Source organism: Pectinophora gossypiella, chromosome 24, assembly GCF_024362695.1.
Source record: "Pectinophora gossypiella chromosome 24, ilPecGoss1.1, whole genome shotgun sequence".
Taxonomy (NCBI): Eukaryota; Metazoa; Arthropoda; class Insecta; order Lepidoptera; family Gelechiidae; genus Pectinophora; species Pectinophora gossypiella.
Genome location: NC_065427.1, coordinates 5,935,833 through 5,959,119, shown reverse-complemented (window position 1 = coordinate 5,959,119; position 23,287 = coordinate 5,935,833). Strand labels below are relative to the sequence as shown.

Below are 23,287 nucleotides of genomic sequence, written 5' to 3'. Positions count from 1 at the left end.
TGGAGTATGCTCCATACCCTCCCCCCCCCCCCGGTTAATTGAGAGTAGGCCTGTGCCCAGCAGTGGGACGTATATAGGCTATTTATGTATAAATCGAACTTCACTTTGTACGGAACCCTAGCTAAGCAGCACAATTTTTCTTGACTGTATCATTTCGGTGGGTTAATTTCATTTCAGTGGACTCATTATCATTTCAGTGTACATTTATATCATTTCGCTGTACATTTATATCATTTCAGTGGGTACTTATCATTTCAGTGGACTCATAAAAATTCAATTTTAAATATCTCAGTAAGTTTCGATCGTATTTGATGCCCACTCACGCACATAATTCAAAATAGGTTAAAGTTTTATTTGTCGTCAAATATGTGAAGAAAAGTATTAAAATAAAAAATCTCACCGAAATGATAAAAAAATGAGACTTGTTGAAATTCACCCGGCTGCCAATTACAATACCTAATTTAACCGTCATAAATTAAGTAGGTACCTAGTACTAGTACTACTAACGAAAGAAGCTTTTATAATCATCAGTTAATATTTATTTATTTATTTACCAGAAGCAATGAAAACTACAAATTAATTCCATTTATATTATTTTTACATTAAGCACTTAGGCTAAAAATAAATAATTAATAATAATTTAATAAATTAAATTAAATCTAATTTATTAAATTATTATTAATTATTTATTTTTATTTCAAATTATTAGCATGTTTTGATAAATAAAAACCGTAAAAAATAAATATTTATAGACGCAACGTAGGCGTGAGATCAAATATTCGAACAAGATGAAAGAACGTCGGCGTCCGATTTCAAACTTCGAATATATAAACTAAACTGATAAAAAATGAGCTCAATGAAAAAAATGAGTTGAGGAGCTCGGTGGCGCGGCGGTAAACGCACTCGGTCTGCGATTGTTTTAGTTAAGCAACTTTCGCAAAGGCCGGTCATTGGATTGGTGACCACAAAAAAAAATGTTTTCATCTCGAGCTCCTCCGTGCTTCGGAGGGCACGTTAAGCCGTTGTCCCGCCTGCAGTAGCAGTCGTTAATACCCATCAATCCGCACTGGGCCTGCGTGATGGTTTAAGGCCCGATCTCCCTATCTATCCATAGGGAAGGCCCGTGCCCCAGCAGTGGGGATATTAATGGGCTGATGATGATTATGATGATTAAAAATAAAAACAACTGTCCTCGCGCAGCCTTCACGATTCAAGTGTAAACTATGTTCGAGGGGTGAGGTAAACATATCTCTAACATATCACTGAGGTAACATAATATTTAATTGGAATAGTACTAGAAACTAAACTACAAATGTTATAACAAATTAGTATATTGAACACTAAACGAAACTCTATTTGTAAGTTAATAGTTTCCATAATTAATTATTCAGGCGCTATATTCGGTACAATTGTGTTATTTACAACGGAACTGAATTTTATATCGGTATCGACAAAATTACAGTAGCCGCGAGTGGGGTTGTCGCACAGGGCCGGATGCAGGCTTTGTTATGGGACCCACAAATTTAGGGAGCCTTTTTTAACCCTCGACGCAAAAATGACGGGGTGTAACGTTTGACGTGTGTGTGTGTGTAAATGTGTATGTGGCATCGTAGCTCCCAAACGGATGATCCGATTTTAATGCGGTTTTTTTTGTTTGAAAAGTATATCAGTCGAGAGTGTTCTTAGCTATGTTTGGTGGAAAGTCTTCAAGGTCATCAGGTCGTTTGTTAGGTGTGATAGGAATGTTACACGCTCAGTTTGCTTGCAAGCATATGTGGGATCTGACATTTGAAACACTAATGTATTCTGGAACCACTAACCTGGTCTGCTGTTAGCGTACTTTTTTTTCTGGTCGGGGGTTTTGTAATTTTTTTTTATTAAGTAACATAACATAACAAATGTTTTTGGATTTTTGTTTTTATAGGACTTACCCGTGTTTAGGCTCTAGACAGACGGACCGCATTTCATCTGCAACCCAACCGCAAATTGCAGTTCAGGTGCAGTTTGAATGCAGTTGACACGACTGTAATAGAACTGCAAACCAAATGGGCAGTCCGATTGCAGTTCAATTGCAGTCGGCGTGCAGTCGTGCTGCACAGTTGGTTTGCAGTTCTATTGCAGTCGTGTCAACTTCATTCAAACTGCACCTGAACTGCAATTTGCGGTTGGATTGCAGTTGAAATGCGGTCGATCTGTCTAGTGCCTTAGAGAAACTCACAAAGAAAAAAAATTAATCGAAAAAAATAAATTCTTCCTTGGAACCCACAGCTCTTGTCAAGCCGGGACGAGTGTGTAAGCGGGTTAGTCTACTAAGGTCACAGTTTAAAAAGGTCACACGTAAAATGAGTGCATTTTGGTCACAACTGAATAACTTTAGGTAGGTAAAGATGATAATTATATAATATTATTTACATATACCTACTTAGGAGCTCGGTTGCGCAGCGGTAAACGGAAGGCACGTTAAGCCGTTGGTCCCGGCTGCATTAGCAGTCGTTAATAACCATCAACCCGCACTGGGCCCGCGTGATGGTTTAAGGCCCGATCTCCCTATCCATCCATAGGGAAGGCCCGTGTCCCAGGGGCTGAAAAAAATTGGATTGAATTGGATTGGATAAAAAACTGAGAATATTTCTGGGAACGACACCTCACTGGCTCCATCTCTGTCGCGAGGGCTACCAATCGATCGGATTGGTCGACACATCGTTTATTGTATTGCTTTTGTATTAAACAGTTGAAAAGGCTCTTTATTGTATCAATGGTATTCTTTTAGTTGGCTACTTTCATTTATTTTCTTTGAGCACACTTTTTGACCGCATTTACACTTTAAGCGGCTCCCGATGACCCGATTGCTCTAGCCATAGAGGCAGCCAATCAGCTCGCGACACTAAACACTTCAGGACCCCGATACCGACCCCGCCGGCGTGGTCGACCTTTTCCCTCAATCAGCGCTTATCGCTATCGACCCGCTAGGGTCGATTAATTCTTTCAAATATTTTCCTCTCAGACGACGCCCTGAGCCGAGGTTCGCGCCCAACTGGGCACCCTCAGGCCTGTTGTCTTAAACGTTGTACAAGGTGAGAGATTTCAGCGCTCCCCATTTGTCCGGCCAAGTAGTTAATGCCATCTGCGGCAAATCTACAATAAATCACGTCAAAGAAAAGCTTTAAACGGCACACGGTGAAAATTTTTATTTCTTATAAAGTGTCTGGAGGAGCGATGTGCCGTTAATAGTAAGGACACTACCTAACCTGTAGGCTGGTTTTCTTGAATTGTAGCGTTGACAGCGACTTTCCGAACGGCGACCCGCGCTACGGCGAGTCTCTTTACGGCGAGCGAGTTTTGATGTTATTGTCTGTATTGGCTTGGTTAGACAGACAGCTGCTTCCGTAATACACCCCTTTTCACTGCTGGGAACATTGCCAAAGTGGGTATGTAGATGTCGTGGCCAGATCATAGAATTGGTCATTTCATGATGTGCTCGATCATTTCATGAAATGGTCACATTTCATGAAATAGAATATCATTCGTTGGCCACATCATGATGTAGATTGGCCAGATCAATGAACACAAAACGTTTAACGATATAAGCAACTAAATGCATGATTACTTCATGATATGTCCAAACGTTGGCAATCATATCGCAAAATTAGTAACATTATCCACCAATAGTGGCGCTGGTGTCGATTATATTTAAAACTTGATTAATATTATAATCGATGAATCAATGTTATTGTTCAATTTTCCATATCAAATAGGTACATAATTTTGAACCTAAGAAATTAATCGACTATTCGCATTTTTATTACACCACATCGCATTGGACACCGCCTACATTAACGATATGGCCAAACGTTGATTAATATATCATTAAACGTTGACGTTTCAACGATATGGTCAACTTAAGTTGGTTATTTCATGAAAAATTACCATTTCATGAAATGGTCGACCACATCATGAATCAGAATCAGAATCATTTATTCAACGTAATTATCATGGATAAACTTGTTGAAGGACAATGTAACATTTTTGAATTTACGTCATTTCGCAAGGTGTTATGGCTGAGGAGAAGAAATGACAAGAAACTGCAACAGCAACACATCTTTTAAATCAATGAGGGTACATTACAAGTTATTTAATAACTAGAGGAACACATTCAATACCAGACATTGGAATGATCAATTTAACGATCTAGCCACGACATAGACATAATACAGCAATACAAACAAAATAGCATGAACCCGTGATAGACGTGTTCGGAGAATGCGTGACTTCCATCGCAGTGTCACAGGTTCAAATCCCGGCTCGGGCTCTAAACCACTGAATTCAACTTCATGACTTTGAATTCATGTTTTGATCATAGATAATTGATATCGCATGGTTTCCAAGATTTGCCCCCGTGAATGGTAATAGGCTCACCCTATTAATCATCAGGGGCCTGTTTAATAAAACCTACAATTGTAAATTGCAACGACAATTTGATGTTCATTACGTAGCTAATATGAAACTGCAAAATATTCGTGATCACATAATCCGCAATGTACATCAAATTGTCATTGTAATTTACAATTGTAAGTTTTATTGAACAGGCCCCAGGACGTCCACCACCACCTTAAGATCATTCTAATGAGCATCTTCTATGATTTTTGTAATTAAAGGTTTAGAAAAATAAGGAAATTATTTAGAAGATATGAGTGCATGGGATTAACTGTCAGAGAACTGATATTAGGCAGCTAAATTACTCAATTGTATAATAATATTTTATGTTTATTTTTAAAAAAAAGAAGAGCGTCTAGAGCCCTGTGCCGAGGTTTTTCTTGCAGCTTCTTTTCCTCGGCTGTACAGGTTGTGAGAAGCTGCTATAGTTTTAGGCGGATGTGACGTAAAAATTGACGATTCAAAGTGTAACTATGTTACTTACTGAATAAAGATATTTTTGAATTTGATTCTTTTGTGAAAATTTGTAAGTATTGTCTTGTTCTTGTGTGTGGCGTCCTTTTATAATAAACAATTTCTATTCTATTCTTTTACATGGGACTTAAACATGACTGATAAAACTGGCGAGTGGGTGTGTAACTGTGTGCTATACACTTCTGCCTACCCTTTCGGGGATAGAGGCGTGATGTTATGTTATGTGTCACAAAATGCCCGGGAACATAACAAGCTGAACGCGTTCTTTTTTAATTCGCTCTCCGACAAATGCAGAAGTTACCAAATCAAAACTGAAATGACAATTCTAGGCCTCTTCAAACTTGGCCAAGTATATTTCTATAATAACCAAGTACTTATGTCCGGGACAAGTTGTACCAAGTTCCAGCTCTAATGAAACACTAGACTGGAGACTAAGACATGTTCAGTCTGGCCCATTTCCGTTAACTAGTGTGTACCAAGTTTCTAACTCAATCGGCCGCTAAGTGCATCCCTATTCGAAGCATGTTTAGTGGACCGGATTATTCTGAATTGGATTTTAAACGATCTCCTAGATCCTTGCTTCTATGGTTTTTATGGTTTTCATTGGTTTTGTTTTGGGTTGCATTTTGGAAGTTTTTGGATAACTTTTTCCGATAAACCAATTTCACCACCGAACAGACAAAGGCGTAGAAAGGCTGGACCTAGTTGTAGCCGGCATGATGAAGGCTAGACTTAGTTTTACTCGAAAACCATCGGCTAGTACTAGGTTTAACCAAGAGTAAGAGGCTACACCTAGTTCTAATCGGCTATAACTAGGTGTAGCCGCACTTCGGGTATTAGCCGTAACATATATACCAGACAGTTAAGTTCAACTTCAACTTTATGGTTGTATGGCAACCGGTCGTCAAAGTTTAGGTTTAGGTTATCTAGACACGCGGTCGCGTGTCAGCCAAGTTCAAGAAACAGAACTGGCGAGCCGCACCGTGTGTAATATTACACGAACCATTTGGAGCCACTTTTGACCCCCTCATAAATCAAAAACTATTTCACATAAACGTATCAAATTTGGCTTATATATTGAGACTAACGAGATACATATGTGTTCTCAATTTCATAAACTTATCTCAAACGGTTATTTAGATATTAATGTCCAAAAATCCTCATTTTTATCATTGACTGACTGACTGACTGACCTATAGATCAAAATTCTAACCCAGTTCCAGATGACCTAGACAGTTAAAATTTGGCATGCAGATAGGTAGTTAGATGAATACAAAGGAAAAAATATAAAACTGACAATTTTTAAATATTTAGATTCTATTATGAACGCTTAACTAAAATACCTAATGAAGAATGTTACTAAGTATGCCAAATCGCTTGAAATGATGTCTCAGTAAAGTCTGTATGTACGTATACAAATACACTGGTTTTTGTTGTAGTCAAAAATACTTAGAAGTTTTGATTTTATAGGCACTCAAAGTTTCGAAAAATACCGAGTCCCGCTAACAGTCACGTGACCGCTTGTGACGTCACAACGCGCCGCGCGGGCCGCGGCCCGCATAGTAGGTATTAAGTCGCCAGCACTTATAGTAGTAGCTTGCGCAGTATTTTGTTGTTTTCGTCCTAAAAAAAAATAGTAAATATTATTCGATTAATAAAATGGATAAAGGATTCGAAAAAGGGCAATCGGATAATCTACCTGAATTACCTATATGGATGAATGGTTGCGCATTATTTGTCAACAAATAGTGATTTTGTTGCCGCCGAAACGCGAGGAATAAAAATGCAATTGTGAGTGAACTTTCCGTGCTACTACTTATGCTTAATAGTTTATTCTAAATTGTTTTATCAAAACAAAATAGACACAGACAAGCGTCATCTAGCGGAAACCTATTGTAACAATTTAGTGGCTAGCTGGCTGCGTCCATATTTTTTATGATAGGAAATTGTAAAGTAGTAACCAAAAGAACCAACAGATGGCGCTGTTAACCAACGCCAAATAAATAGAGATACAAAATGGAGTAACGACAAAGGACGCATTTTATTTTCCCGCTCCCTAATAATTAGTATATTTAACAAAGTCATACCAAATTTATTATCTATTTCTTCAGTAGGTACCCAACTTATGTCATAATGGAAGAATGTAACTCAAATAGTAGAAGTTAACCTACCAGGCAACAAATATGCACCTATTATAATTTTGTAGCTATTGGTATGTATGTATATATAGGTAGGTACCGCTCTTCATAGTAAATTTAAGAGCCCCCGCAAACCACAGACTTTCTATCGGCCGATAGTTTGGTAGGGCTTATAATCAGTATGAAGATGTATGCAAGTCTGCATACTACAACGATTTGGTATCGGCCGATAAATAAGTTTGATGGGATACTCAACTGCGTTCAAACTGAACTATCAGCAAACTATCGGCCGACTGCTATATCAGTATGGAGCTTCTTGCAAGCGCGCACACCGACCGATTGTTTAGTTGGCCGATGGTTCACTTCGCTCCGAGTTTTGGAGCCGGAAGGTCGTGCATTCTTTTTATTATGGCACTGTCTAGTAATTTTGAATGCATCGTGTAAAATTTTCCATTTAATAATCTATCACTATAGATGGGATGCACCCAATACTCTCGGACTCTCTTCTTGATTTTTCTCCTCCGTTGTATGAGAGCAATTATAATATTTCTGGACAATATTTTACTACGAGTAACTTTCCTTATGCGACAGCTCTCTTCAACGGTAGCTTAAAAACTGAATATCGTCGTCCGACTGTTGCCTAGCTTAGGCATATCCGTTTTAGTAGGTAAGTATCTAGGTATACCTACTTACTTATTTACAATTAAGAGTAGGTACTTATACTCGGTTTACATATTATTAACTGGGATTAATTATTATTTTTATATTTAGCGCACATCAAATCAATAGTGTAAAATCATTATCTACTCATAAATAATGATAAAATAATACCTAAAAAAAGTAATGATATCCAATCAAAAACATAAATGTGAAATGACAGCCAAGTTCAATACAATGATAAATGCTTTGGTTGTTGACTTCAACGACAAAAGAAGTGAGATCTAAATGGGTGCCAAGTTCAATGGTCAGTCCTGAATTTATTTATAAGTAACAGTATAACATAAAATATCTTTTTATAACATAAGATAATGTATTGTAGCCTAAGCTCTGTCTTGGCTAGTTTTTATAAATCTACCAAAGAATTATTATGTTCGATCGTTAGTTTCTACCAACAATCCGAATTTTCGGAATTATAAAATAAGAACCGACAAATACTTGTAGTTTTAGAACTTGCGAAGGCTATAATTCATATATCAAAACTAGCCAAGACAGACCTTAGGCTACAATACATTATCTTAAGTTATAAAAAGATATTTTATGTTATACTGTTACTTATAAATAAATTCAGGACTGACCATTGAACTTGGCACCCATTTAGATCTCACTTCTTTTGTCGTTGAAGTCAACAACCAAAGCATTTATCATTGTATTGAACTTGGCTGTCATTTCACATTTATGTTTTTGATTGGATTAGATTTTACACGCTTCGATCAACCGACCGACTGACATTCACTTGTCATGCCGCGCTCTCCTTTTGCCTCTCTGTCACTCATCGCTGTCTCTTTCACACACCTTAACGTTCCGTTTCATTCCTATTTTTCCTACATGTATGTATTTTATTGTTATATGATAGAACAGTAGTTAGAGAGTAACCAGAATAGGAGATGTTCGTTCCTGTTCAACTAGTTCGGACAAGTCTCAAAACTATCGACAAGTCATACTGAACTTGTGAACTTAGATTTGGTTTAAACGTCTTATGGAAAATGGAATGCAACAGTTGAGAGAATCAATATACTTTGCGGCCTTTATTCCCAAACATACAGGGTGTTAGTGACGTCGTAACGAAAACTTTGATGGTGATTCGGACCATAATTCTAAATTCAAAATCTAAAGAGATTTATTGCAATTGTGCAGTACAAAAAAGATGTCATAGTGACATTATAAAAAATAATAAATACAGTTTTTAGGTACAATTTAACCCAATAGGGCGTGCATTACATAGTAATGTAAATAAATAAAATAAAATAAAAATATAAATAGCCTTTATTCACCGATATACAGTTCTACTTTACATCGGTTTATTATAAGTAGTACTTATTCTAATCGGGCTGTCCTGAGACATAGGCCTCCTCCATCATCCACCAATCTGCTCTATTGTGTGTGTATCGACCTACCCCTTAGGTAGGTCGTCCTCCCATCTTTTGAGGCATCTGTCACATAGGTACGTACTTAAATATTATAGTTCGTCATAGAATAATAATACCACGTATAGAACGGCGACTTTTCGCACCTTACCAGCTGAGCTATGTTTACCTCGCTCCCCTCGCTCTTTTAGGCCGGTATTAATACACTAATCTCAGCTTCGAGTTGGCCTCAAGATCATGTCAATGTGCCAGTTCTCATATAGAGTTAGACACTTGAGCATTATCTTGAAGGCAGTCTCCGCTGAGATTCGTTTATTAAAACCACTCTATGTCTTCAATCGTATGGACGTCAGACGTCATTCACACAGAAGCGCATGTCTGATAATGTCAATGTATAGTGCCTGTGTAAAGCGATGTTTTTTTTTGTATGAAGTGTCCGGGGTGTGCTTTTGTCTAAAATGGCCGCTAAGGATTGGCCCGGACTCTGTCTAGATCGCATTTACGCGTTCGGTTGGTTTGTTCGCGTTAAGTGTCCGGGGCAATGGGGAGGAGGTATAATTATCTTATTATATTGTTATATAATTGGTTTATTGTATAGTTATAACATAATCTATTATTTCTTTTGCTGTTGGTTTTCCGAAGAAAATAAAATAAGCCTCAGGTGTGACTTGTACGTGTGTTACTATGCAAATTCACTGTCCCATCCTGCTCCTGCGCCTTTCTCCTGATTTCACCCCTCCGTGCCCCGTTTTCACGCAATCAGAGTTGAGCTAGTGAACTGGATAGAATGCAAACAGTCCACAATCACTCTCCCGTTGGTACAGTCAATATAATGAGGGGTTGGTATTTGCAAATGTGTGTGTGGGTTTGAATTTGTAGTTTACTAGGAGGAAGACAATAGTTCATACAAATTATATTAGCAGTGATTACCATTTGAAGCGAGGGCGATTAAAAAGCCACATCAAAGCAATTAATACAGGGTGTTAGTAAAATCGTAACGAATACTCAGGGGGAAGATTCAGACCATGATTCTGAGTTGATATCAAGTGGAATTTCCTGTCGAAAAATTAATGATAATTTTACTGTTTTTTTTTTTAATTTGCGCATATAAAAGTAAGTGCGCAAAGCAAACAAATGTCAAATATCAATATTACTTTCTTAGATGAATGTCCATTTTAATCCCCCCTGATCCAAGTAAGCTCTTCTTGGTCTTCCCCTTCCTTTCTTTATCTTTCTTTGACTTTCCAGGCTACGTTCCTCAAAAAAGCCACCCTTTTAAACCCCCCCTGATAAATTTTTGACATTGCGATATGATCATCAATTGATCCTAACATGAATTCATTCTCATAAAGTCGGGTTCGAACCCGTTACACTACGTCAAACGTTTAAAGTCGCGCTGTCGAGAACCAATCTTGGTTGGCCGGTTACTCGCGCGATGCGGATGCTCAACCCGGACGTTGACCTGTACAGCTGTTCGGTGGCCAAATTCACAGATGTGGCATTTCACTATTGTTCTAGTTAAAATAATAATAATAATTGTTATATCTTACACTAGCGACTCGTCCCGGCTTCGCTCAGGTGCAATGCTGAGGAAAAAATGAAATTTATACGACATCACATTAAAAACCTCAAAAATAACAGTATTTCTCCAATATTGAATGGATATTATTATATATATAAACCTTCCTCTTGAATCACTCTATCTATTTAAAAAAACCGCATCAAAATCCTTTGCGTAGTTTTAAAGATTTAAGCGTACATAGGGATATAGGGACAGAAAAAGCGACTTTGTTTTATACTATGTAGTGATGTGTTTGTTTCAGTCCAATTGGTTTTTACTGTAATGACTGAATGTAAAACTGTAAAAAATAAATAAATAAATATAAGTCAAGCATTCTCCGAATTCTCCAAACAGGGCTGCCACCCGTTCACAATACATCAAGTACCATTATTTATTTCGTAGTAAAATGTGAAAGGTCACATCACTAGAGTCACTTATAAACGCGCGTATAAATATAATGAATGAGCTAACGTCTAAAATCCTGTACACGCCATGGGTACATTAAGTGTTTTATCAACAAGATTTGATCGGTTAACCCATAAACAATAATTACCATTATCAATCATACTACGCAACGGCCATTTCTTGATTTATTCACCGGTTTTCGGTTATCTGATTGTCTAAGTTGAAGAGGACAAATGAAAGCGTATAAACGGAATTCAAATGGCCTAATACTGAGCACAAAATGGCTGCCGTCTTCTGAAGAAAAACACCTCCAGTTGACGTACGGTCTTTTTCTTATCGTGTGGGTTGTGTAGAATACCAACCTGATCAACCCTGGTGTCAGGGTTATTATTGAGCCACCAAAGAGCCCTGACATGACTCACGTAACAACTACATACTTACATCAGTAAGTAGTTACCGGAACCAACGGCTTGACGTGGCCTCAGGCCTATTGTCTTAAATTTTGTACCGGGTGAGAGCCCTCAGCGCTCCCCATTTGTCCGGCCAAGTTGTTAATGCCATTTGCGGCAAATCTACAATAATTCACGTCACAAAAAAGCAGTTTTCGAAAATCCCATGACTGTAGTGATATCTAGAGAGATATAATACAGCAACTTGCCTATGTATTAGGGGTATATAATCGATGACTCGCTATATCCTAAACCTTCAAATGCATTATGGGCTGTCTGGTTCCGTCCTAGCCTCTGTACAAACCGCTTTGACTAGAATATCTGATCAATACACTAATGCATTTCAGAGACTAATGACCTCAGCTAGTAACGTTTTGATATGGAGAGCTACTGCATAACTACGTAACTAGTACACGAGAGGGTCTCTTCTTCTATCGTGTGGGTTGTGATGTGGATTACCAACCTCAACAACCCTGGTTCCAAGGCCCCTGACATGACAACGCAACGACTACTTATTGACATCAGTAAGTAGTAACCGGGACCAACGGCGTGCCTTACGAAACACGGATCATCTTACTTTCGGACAATCAGGTGATCGGGCTGTAATGTCCTAACCAAACTGGGGATCACAAAGTGCTTTTTGTGATATGTCTCCACCGGGATTCGATTCCGGGACCTCCGGATCGTGAGCCCAACGCTCAAACACCATTTTTTTATGAATTTTCCAAAACCAAATTCCAAGATCAACTTGATTTTCATAACACCCATATGTACTTATACGGGGTGTAAGTGACATCGTAAAGAGTACTGAGGGGGATGATTCAGCTGATTATTCGGTTAATATCGCGTAGAATTTTCCATCGCAAAACTATAGAATTTAAAAACACAAAAAAATCACGAATTTTGCGACGGAAAATTCCACTTGATATTAACTTAGGATCATGGTCTGAATCATCCCCCTCAGTATTCGTTACTATGTCACTAACACCCTGTATAAACAAAACTAAACATTCACTCTGGCAATAATTTATTATGAATCGTGACTCTGCTGAAAGGTCATTTGGTGTTATGAGAAGGACGGCAAGATATAAATGTGGTTAGGAAGAAAGGGATGGATGTCGTTAGCACATCATTTACACATCAGATGACAGGCTTTTGCGCGCGACTTTCTGCTCCCCAAATTGCCCACTCGGGTAATTGAGAAAATATATAGAGATGTTAATGCGATATATTTTATTTGTTATTTATTAATATTTATGATATTGTGTACTTTATTTTATTGCCGGCTTTTTTTCGTGTACGATTGAATAAATGTTTTTTATTTGTTGGTTATTGTGTATTTATAGGATTTATATTGTTGATTTTTAATTAGATTTTATAAGTTACTTATTTTTTACCACTCTAGAACGAATAAATATATTGTATTTCATTTATAATTACATATAAATCTGTTTCTAAACAAATACAAATTTCCAAAATACAAAAGCATTATTCAATATACTGTTGCCAAAATATCCATATTTTATAAATTATCGATACCGATAATTACCTTAAAAAATATTATAAATTATCGATAGTGACGATACTATTGATAGCATCGATATTATATCGTTAATCGTTAATGTCGTTAAAAAAAACATTATTTTTTTTATAAGTGAAGTCGTACATGAGTTATACATTAAGCTTTTCTAGAAAGAACTGTTTCTACATTTAAATATCATCATCATCATCATCATCAACAGCCTATATACGTCCCACTGTTGGGCACAGGCCTCCCCTCAATCAACCGGAGGGGGTATGGAGCATACTCCACCACGCTGCTCCAATGCGGATTGGTGGAGGTGATTTTACGGCTAATAGCCGGGACCAATGGCTTAACGTGCCCTCCGAAGCACGGAATCATCTTACTTTTTCGGACAATCAGGTGATTCAAGCCTGAAAAGTCCTTACCAAACAAAGGACAGTCTCACAAAGTGATTTCGACAATGTCCCCATCGGGAATCGAACCCGGACCTCCAGATCGTGAGCCTAACGCTCTAACCACTAGACCACGGAGGCTGTTACATTTAAATATAAACAGTATAAATTTTGTCGCAGTGTTTTATACTCCTAGCGGGGCGTTTTGTAGGAATTCAAAACTACACTTTAATATACCATTTAAAGTTCAGCTAAATGGGACTCGTTTTGTATAGTTGTTCGGAAGAGTTAAATGCGACGCGATGGTTGGTTAAATAGACTCTTAGTCTATTATTTTTATGTTACATAATTGTAGAATATATAAGAAGTTTAAAAACAACATAACATTATATAGAATATGAACGTATTATTATGTGTAGTGTATTTGTATGAAATAGAATCTCAAAATTTCAAGTTTGGTGGCGAAATTTCATATATTTTTTTCGTGAAAAATTGGGTTCCGACATGAAAAACCCCAATCCCAATTTCCCCAATTTTTCACGAAAAAAGTATATGACAGTTCGCCATCAAACTTGACACATTTTAATATTCACCCATGAATATTAACTGTAGTCATTATATTTAAACCATTGATGTTGCACCGTCCCGCATCCAAGTTTTTGTTACGGCTGATTCCTGGTAGTGGTTGCGTTGAAATTCCTTCAAAACAATAAGGCCGCTCATTTCTACTGTTGTTATTTTTTTTATACATGTTTGTTTGTTTTTTTGTGTGCAACAAAGGTTATTTGATTTGATTAATAGGAATTTACATTACTTAGATAAACGATCTATTTATCATATGAGACATTTTATCAGCTCTATATAATTACCGCGGGAGGCGGCGAGTTCAAAAGGTTCTTAGCACAGCCTACGGACCCTCATGCACTATTCAAAGCCTCACTGGTACACTCGCGCGGCTAATTCACACAAACGCCAGGTTTAAAACATTCACATGTGACCTTATGTGAGCTTTGATCGTAATTAGGCTTAGACGAAACAAAAGGGAAAGTTAAAAATAGAAGGTGAAGAGAGACGTCAAACATTTACAGAGCAACAAAGATCTTTCGAGAAAACAGATCTCGTGTCCGGAACCGGCTTGCTTCTCGAACGGAAAACCCCGAACCCCAATACCAGACTTGCAAAAGAACATAACATAAACAGCCTATACACGTCCCATTGCTAGGCACAGGCCTCCCCTCTATCAACCGGAGGGAATATGGAGCATACTCCACCACGCTGCTCCACTACGGGTTCGTGGAGGTGTTTGCTTGGCTTGCCTTCCGAAGTACGGAATCAACTTACTTTTTTAGGACAATCAGGTGATTCAAGCCTGCAATGTCCCTGCAATGTCTCACAAAGCGATTTCGACAGTGTCCCCATCGGGAATCGTACCCAGACCTTATACATCATAATCGACCTAGTAAGTGTACTGTACAAGAAAAATTATGCGAACTCTTCGCTGATTTTAAAGTCTTTTTACATGTTTTTTTTATATTTTTTATTTTTTGACGTTTTGTTTCTTTTTTTTAACTGTTTCTTGCTTACGTCTTGTTCTTGTTGGTAAAAATACGATAAAAACTCACTCTCAAGCTAAGTATTTGTTTTTTCATTCATATAGTAATACAGTCTACATTATACATATATCAGCTATCACCGTAGCCCACAAAAAACACCAAGAAATGCTAAGCATCTAATCCCGATATCTTCTAAAATTAAAATTAATCCTCAACTTAAGTCTGTTTTAATTAAAAACCTTACTTCGCGCGTTTACGTTGCGCTGTTAAATCGTAACGACTATCCACTGGCGTTACATTGTTTTTACTACACCCTAAATTTTAAAAGCCCTTTGTTAACCAGTAAGGGCTATCGCAAACCATAATAGGTCTAACACTAATCGGATGACATTGGTATTGCCTATCTTCCCGTGCGTGTCGTAAAAAGCGACAAAGGGACAGCGTGTCGTCGAACATGATAGATCATCTGTAAGAGCGATAGGCTGATCCCCTATCATCATACGGTTTATCATTATCCACCTTAGGGCTATGTATCAAAAGTGGCTGCAAATAGTTTCTTGATTATTTGTAGTTCTGCCCACCCCTTCGGGGAATACGGGCGTGAGTTTATATATGTATGTATGTATGACATTGGTGTTAGAGGCGATTGGAGTACTCTAATCTCAAGGTAACAGGGACCATTTAAACGATGGCGCACTGTCACATTACTTTTATTGGATGTTCTCTGTACGGAATTCGACACAAGAATGGTACAACTCGTCTGGTTGTCGTCACGTCGCGGGCGAAGCCCAACCAAAAAATAATCGAAAATCCTGTATTTTGCCACGGAAAATTCCACTTGATATCAACTCAGAATTATTATTATGGTCTGAATCATCCCTCAAAAGTTTTCGTTACGATGTCACTAACACCCTGGATATTTAAAACTGCTCTCTTCTTATCGTGTGGGTTGTGAGGTGGAATACCAACCAGGGTTATTATTGAGATGTGTCTACACTCAGCGGGATCCCCTGTCGGGAGACATAAGAGTGATGCAGAGAATTAGATCTGGATTTGTTCTACTGAATTATGCTGAAAACAGAATTTGTTCCGTTAAAAAAACGGAAATACAAAGTTTTACCAAAGTTAAGTCTGATGAAGTATAAATTGGTATTAACTTTTAGAACTGTATTTATTCTATTCAACAAAACAAAAAAAATACTTCTGACATCCTTACTTCAGCTACAATCAAGCTGCAATGAAACCTCCAGTCAGCGGACTTTTTCTCTCAATGACATTCTTTTGTAACTTTTACACTAAAATAATAAAAAATAACCTATTTAAGACTATAATTTCACTTAAATTACCTATTCGTACATCTAGTGCTTAAATTAAAAAGTATAGAATTTGAAAGATATTATGTGGGTAGAATATAAAAAAAAACTATGTATCAGGTACAAATTGAAGCTGTGAGAGAAAAAGTCCGCTGACTGGAGGTTTCATTGCAGCTTGATTGTAGCTGAAGTAAGGATGTCAGAAGTATTTTTTTTGTTTTGTTGAATAGAATAAATACAGATCTAAAAGTTAATACCAATTTATACTTCATCAGACTTAACTTTGGTAAATATCCCGCTGGCTGGAGGTCGGTTAGAAAACTTTGTATTTCCGTTTTTTTAACGGAACAAATTCTGTTTTCAGCATAATGCAGTAGAACAAATCCAGATCTAATTCTCTGCATCACTCTTATGTCTCCCAGACAGGGGATCCCGCTGAGTGTAGACACATATTATTGAGCCACCAAAGACCCCAGACAGGGGATCCCGCTGAGTGTAGACACATATTATTGAGCCACCAAAGACCCCAAAAGTTGTTCGTTTACGATGAACCCAACACAAAACCAAATCAATATTTGATGTAAATTGTTTCTTTAATATTTACATTGCCATTAATGTCCAATGAAAATGTCAGAGTAATTTGAAGGTTTTTTAAACATTTAAACAGACAGATACTTGTGTCCCAGTTAGAAGGACGCATGACTCTCATAGTAAGGTCGCAGGTTCGAATCCTGCACAGGCCTAAACCGATGATTATCGAAATATTTTTTCGAATTCATGTTTGGTTCATAAATGATTATCACGTGCTCTGCGGTGAAGGAAAACATCGCGACCAAACCCACATACCCGAGAAATGCGTTTTGGAGGTGTGTGATCTAACTTGTATTGGACTGGTTTTCCCTTCGCGGGTTGGAAGGTCAGACAGGCAGTATTTTCTGTATAAAACCAGATCTGTCAAATATTCAGGTGAGAAACGGGATAACGCTAGCGAGATGATGATGATGACGTGTGTTGGAAAGGACCTTGAATAAACATAAACAGCCTACATTATGTTCCACTGCTGGGCACAGGCCTCCCTTCAATCAACTAGAGGCGGAAATTGTACATACAGTGATGAGCAATATAATGTACCTACTTTAGGACTCTGTCGCACTAACATATTTGACATTTAGTGTTAAATTTGTCAAAAAAGTTAAAGTGACATGGTACCAAAGTGTATACATATTAATGCTCGTGACCGTACATATACTCATACACGCCTGTTTCCAATTACTTACTAATAAGGTAGGTGTCCTAATGACATAGGTAACTTTACTTACCTACTGCTAATCCATCAAAAAGGCAGATAACTTGAAACGGAAATCTTTTGCTACCTTATAGGAAGGTAGGTAGTTGGAAAATGGTGTTATGAAAATGCAGATATCGATATGTTTCAGAAAATTTATAAAGTGGTGTTTACCTGAAGGGCACAGCTAGATGTTATAGACCGGTGAGCATGAGACAAAGAAAACTCCCTTGAATTTGTACAATGTATATTTTAAAATATACAGATTTTATTATCCATAGGTAGGTAAAAACCCTATGGAGGGAGACAGGTCGCGCTTTGGTCCGTCAGGTTAATTGTCACTCCGTAACAACCATGGGATATCACTATGTTTAAAAACACTGTCCGTACACCTGTAGGATCCTCACTTACTCGAGGACCTCCGACTATCAGGCCTACCTGAGGCGTTCCGGAATACCGTACAGGTGATGAGTTGAGGCCGGCTCAGGCCAGGGCGTGCTGGACGATGGCGGCGCAGCGGGCCAACTGTTACGCAGCTGGCGGGCTGCACGTCCACCGGTCAACCTCGCAGACCTTCACCAGGCCTTATCCGGTGTGTTGACAAAAGGAGGGGCGCGGCACATCCACATGCGCGCCGCACAAAGGAAAGCTTCGACGTGCAAACAACCAAGGCAAGCTCCGCCGAAATGAAGCTTGAAATAACTTGCAAACGCAGAAGAAAACAGTAGCAATCTTCATTCACAAAATTTGTTGAAATAGTCTGATCCAATCATAAACTTCTTCTTAGATTAAAACTTGCAAAAACGTTAAAACTTTAAAACGTTAAAACTTAAAGGAAAAAACAAAAAACCCCATCTGCAACAAGGAATGGCAATGATTAGCATGTGGTTCAGCTGACAGCGTGGCAAGGCAACTCACGAGTGTAAAACAAAGAAAATAACTTACAGGTTCATCCGGGATAGTTGGGCATCGCTCGGATGAAACCTAAACCCACCCACTGGACCTTCGGCGATGGGATTTCAGTGATGTTGCTGAAAACAAGGACCTCGAGGTTATCACAAAGTTGGTGCAAAAATATGCACGAAGAATTGCGAGGACTTACCATCTCGGTTAAGTTATTTGTTTAAATCGAGACATCGGCTCTTGATGTCGCCGATAAATCGTGGCTTTTAATTTGCCCACATTATTGTTACGGCAGTGGAGTCTCCGGCGCTCTCGCGACGTCCCCACTTTCCATAACCTGTCTCAGCTCAGCCAGCTGTCAGTCTGACACAAGAACCACGAACAAAGTTGCCAAACTAGAAAAAATCTACCAAACCATAAATTCGCCGAATCAACGACAACAATCGATCGACTTGTTTGATCCCAAAATTTAAACAATATAATTATAATATATCAAAAATAAATGTTGCAGATAATTTTAATATACCAAATTTTGAAGAAAATAAAATAATTAAAAATATTCGGGCCCATCGATAACCCTGCAGCGCCATCTGTGATTTCCTGCGGGTAAAATATAAAAACAACGTTATATCGTCAGAAACCACAAGATGTCGCTACAAGGCTCGTTGGTCCGAAATGCTTCGTTACAATACCCCCCTACCCACGAGAGGTTTCGAACTGGGTGAGAAACACGGCTGCCCTCAGCCATAGAGCCTGGAGCGCACAACCAGTCTAAATTTAAAATTAAAAAAAAAATTCTCTAAAGACGAGACGACAAAACAATTCATAAAAAAAAACGTAACGAAGCACAACTCAAACATCTAAACAGCACGACCCTAAGCACAACAATTACCCCGACCTGTTATTCATCACCATTCATTGATCACCTTTCACTTCTTTCATAAAGTAGCACCCAGTATCCATTTCACTGGGTGTCACCCACATTCAGACCCCTGATGAGCTGACGACTATCTTAGTGTCACTCGATACCCCAATTCTAAAGACAAAGACAAAAAACAAAACAACAGTTGCTAGAGGCTTATTTAAGGAGTCACTACCCGCTCCGTCGAAAAACAAAAAAAATAGTCAACCTAATGAGGTTTCCTATTTAAATGAATTTCTAATAAATGGCTACTATAAAGCCTAAAAAAAATGTTGTCACGAGCAACATAAAAAACTATCTTAAATAGTTGGCTATAACCGCCTAAACAAAAAACATAAAAATATGTAACGCTAAGTTGAGCGTTCATAAAAACGCTGCGTTGCAGACGCTAGTGTGTATGGGCCTTATTAGCGCACCATAAACACACTAAAAAAAAAACATGAAACATAAACAAACATAAAACATCTATTGGTAAATGTACCTAGTTATTTTAAAATCAAAAGACTAATTAATAGTCTTTAACTACATAAAAAGATATGTGTTTGTTATAAATAGGTTGTTACTAGGTCCTAATGACACAAGTAACCCCAAAATTTTTTTCTAAATGTTATTGAATGCTAACCTTGAAAAGGAAAAATTCTCCAATGAGTGACCGCAAGCATTAAGATTCCCAATTTGCTTCGATTGGATGTCCCTATCGACAAACTCCGTGCATACTACACGCTCAAGACGGTGATGAAGATGATTATACAAAGCCCTAGCACGCATAAGGTGATGACGGTCCCTAGACTTCGCTGCTAAATCAAGTTTTGCCTGCAGCTCCTTCAGCTTTTCGGTGATAATTGGGAATTCGGCCTGTGGCTTCCGCTCATCGTCCAGTATTTCATCCGGAGAGATACCTGTGATCAACTCCCTAAGCTGTTTCTTCATTTTGAGAACAGTATCAGCTGGTGCTTCAGCACGAATACTCACTCCATAAACCAACTCATCACGGAGCAGTGATTGTAAACAAACAGTTTGGATATCCATGGTTGTGTCTTAGTTATAATCTCAAGTTTGAAAAGAGGTTTGAAGTAAACTGAAGTAAATCTATGTTTCAAAATGTACCTGTCTGCCTCCAAAACTTACTCTCTATACAATATGTACAAAACTTTCATAAAATATAAACCAAATAACTGTAATTATCACACAACATCGATACTTTATATCCCTGTATTTAATTTTCACAATAATAAAAGAAACAAGTGTTTTTAATTAAATTTTGTTTGTTGAAGGTTATGTTTACTTTTAATTGTTATTGTCAAGTTGTAATATGTTGTGAATATAATAAAGATTGTAAGCAAGTTGACTACTAAATATTTCTCAATAAAGTTGATATTGACAGACAGTTCTATAAAATTATTTCCAAAAACAAATAAGCAAAATATTTGCCAAGTAACGGCACAACTAACAGTAAGTATGATGATGAAACTAAGTCACAAAATTCCAATTACAAACCAATGTCCTGTTATAAATGTAATTAAAAAACTAGAAAGTAATTTATTATTGTTTTTTAATAGTGAAATTGTTTGTTTTTTTTAATTCAATATGTTTTCAAAATTCAATTGTTGGGAAATCTCAAAATGTAGTACTATGTGGATATTTTTTGTCCAAATTGTTACAAAAAAAACTCAATACTGATAAAAATTATTTGCTAGCTTGCATCAAATTATGTTAATAATTGTTTTTAACCTGTAATTAATACTAAATGGTTAAATAAAATGAAAACACAAATGTAGTTTTAAAAATTGACAATAAGCCCTAGAATTGGGTTAAACTTATTGCAATAAAATAAGTATTTAGGTTAGGTCTCTGTAGGAGGCCTAGAACCTTACTTATACTAAGACAGACACAACTTAACCTAAGATGCAAACAAAACACAAACAATTCACACAAAATCCCATCACTTTTTTATTAAAAAATACACTGTTTTCACTAAATTTAATCTTAAAGTTTATGCCAACACCACTTATATACTAAAATGGTTGTACAGAGCGACAATTTCACCAAGAAGGGCGCCACTGAAACACTATTTAAATTCCAATAGAATGGACTTCAATACAGAGAAATGGGCCGTTAGGTAAAGTATCTCTCTGTGACATGACCATAAGATAGCACTATGATTAAAAACACTGTCCGTACACCTGTAGGATCCTCACTTACTCGAGGACCTCCGACTATCAGGCCTACCTGAGGCGTTCCGGAATACCGTACAGGTGATGAGTTGAGGCCGGCTCAGGCCAGGGCGTGCTGGACGATGGCGGCGCAGCGGGCCAACTGTTACGCAGCTGGCGGGCTGCACGTCCACCGGTCAACCTCGCAGACCTTCACCAGGCCTTATCCGGTGTGTTGACAAAAGGAGGGGCGCGGCACATCCACATGCGCGCCGCACAAAGGAAAGCTTCGACGTGCAAACAACCAAGGCAAGCTCCGCCGAAATGAAGCTTGAAATAACTTGCAAACGCAGAAGAAAACAGTAGCAATCTTCATTCACAAAATTTGTTGAAATAGTCTGATCCAATCATAAACTTCTTCTTAGATTAAAACTTGCAAAAACGTTAAAACTTTAAAACGTTAAAACTTAAAGGAAAAAACAAAAAACCCCATCTGCAACAAGGAATGGCAATGATTAGCATGTGGTTCAGCTGACAGCGTGGCAAGGCAACTCACGAGTGTAAAACAAAGAAAATAACTTACAGGTTCATCCGGGATAGTTGGGCATCGCTCGGATGAAACCTAAACCCACCCACTGGACCTTCGGCGATGGGATTTCAGTGATGTTGCTGAAAACAAGGACCTCGAGGTTATCACAAAGTTGGTGCAAAAATATGCACGAAGAATTGCGAGGACTTACCATCTCGGTTAAGTTATTTGTTTAAATCGAGACATCGGCTCTTGATGTCGCCGATAAATCGTGGCTTTTAATTTGCCCACATTATTGTTACGGCAGTGGAGTCTCCGGCGCTCTCGCGACGTCCCCACTTTCCATAACCTGTCTCAGCTCAGCCAGCTGTCAGTCTGACACAAGAACCACGAACAAAGTTGCCAAACTAGAAAAAATCTACCAAACCATAAATTCGCCGAATCAACGACAACAATCGATAGTAGTATGTTATTGGGCATTCTAGACCATCGAAGTGAAGGGATTCGCGAAAATGTTCTTGGGCATTCTAGACCATCTTCGTTCAGTCGGATCGCTCGAGCGCCAACGCGCTATCGCGCGCGCTCTCGCGGATCCCTTCACTTCGATGGTCTAGAATGCCCAAGAACATTTTCGCGAATCCCTTCACTTCGATGGTCTAGAAATACCCAATAACATCGATGGTTCTTAATATTACGATCAATCGGTTAGCAACTACAACACTCACCAGTATAGCTCGAGTCATCATGGGATTTCATATCACTGTATTTAATATCACAAGTATAATATCACTTAGAAAATTATTTTGGTCTGTCCGTGTTCGAATCAAGTTTTTTCCTGTAAGTCAAATTCATTAGCAGATTGCTTCATGTCTCTATACAATTTGCTGTCCTGTCATCCAATACCAGATTGGCTCAACGATCTCCAGAATTATGACATAAAGTGATAATATAATTTGAGACTCACAAAGTACCATACGAAAATATCAGAAATTCTATCCAGATTGGCGCGAGTCGTCATTGAATTCAAGAACAGCTTCGGTCCTGTCATTTAATACCAGATTGGCTCAACGATCTCTAGAATTATGACATAAAGTGATAATATAATTGAGACTCACAAAGTGCCATACGAAAATATCAGAAATTCTATCCAGATTGGCGCGAGTCGTC

The 23,287-nt window shown here is 38.1% G+C and overlaps 1 protein-coding gene and 1 long non-coding RNA gene across 4 annotated transcripts in view; one reads left to right on the top strand and one right to left on the bottom strand.

Moving 5' to 3' along the window:
* The window catches only part of LOC126377830 (uncharacterized), a 361,766-nt gene that overhangs the window by 242,591 nt on the left and 95,888 nt on the right, over positions 1 to 23,287 (top strand). The window lies entirely within an intron of this gene.
* LOC126377935 (uncharacterized) lies at positions 17,844 to 18,853 on the bottom strand. The gene is made up of 2 exons (XR_007568007.1): positions 18,716 to 18,853; positions 17,844 to 18,644 (listed from the first exon to the last, which is right to left on the bottom strand). It is a non-coding gene; the product is annotated as an uncharacterized LOC126377935 (long non-coding RNA).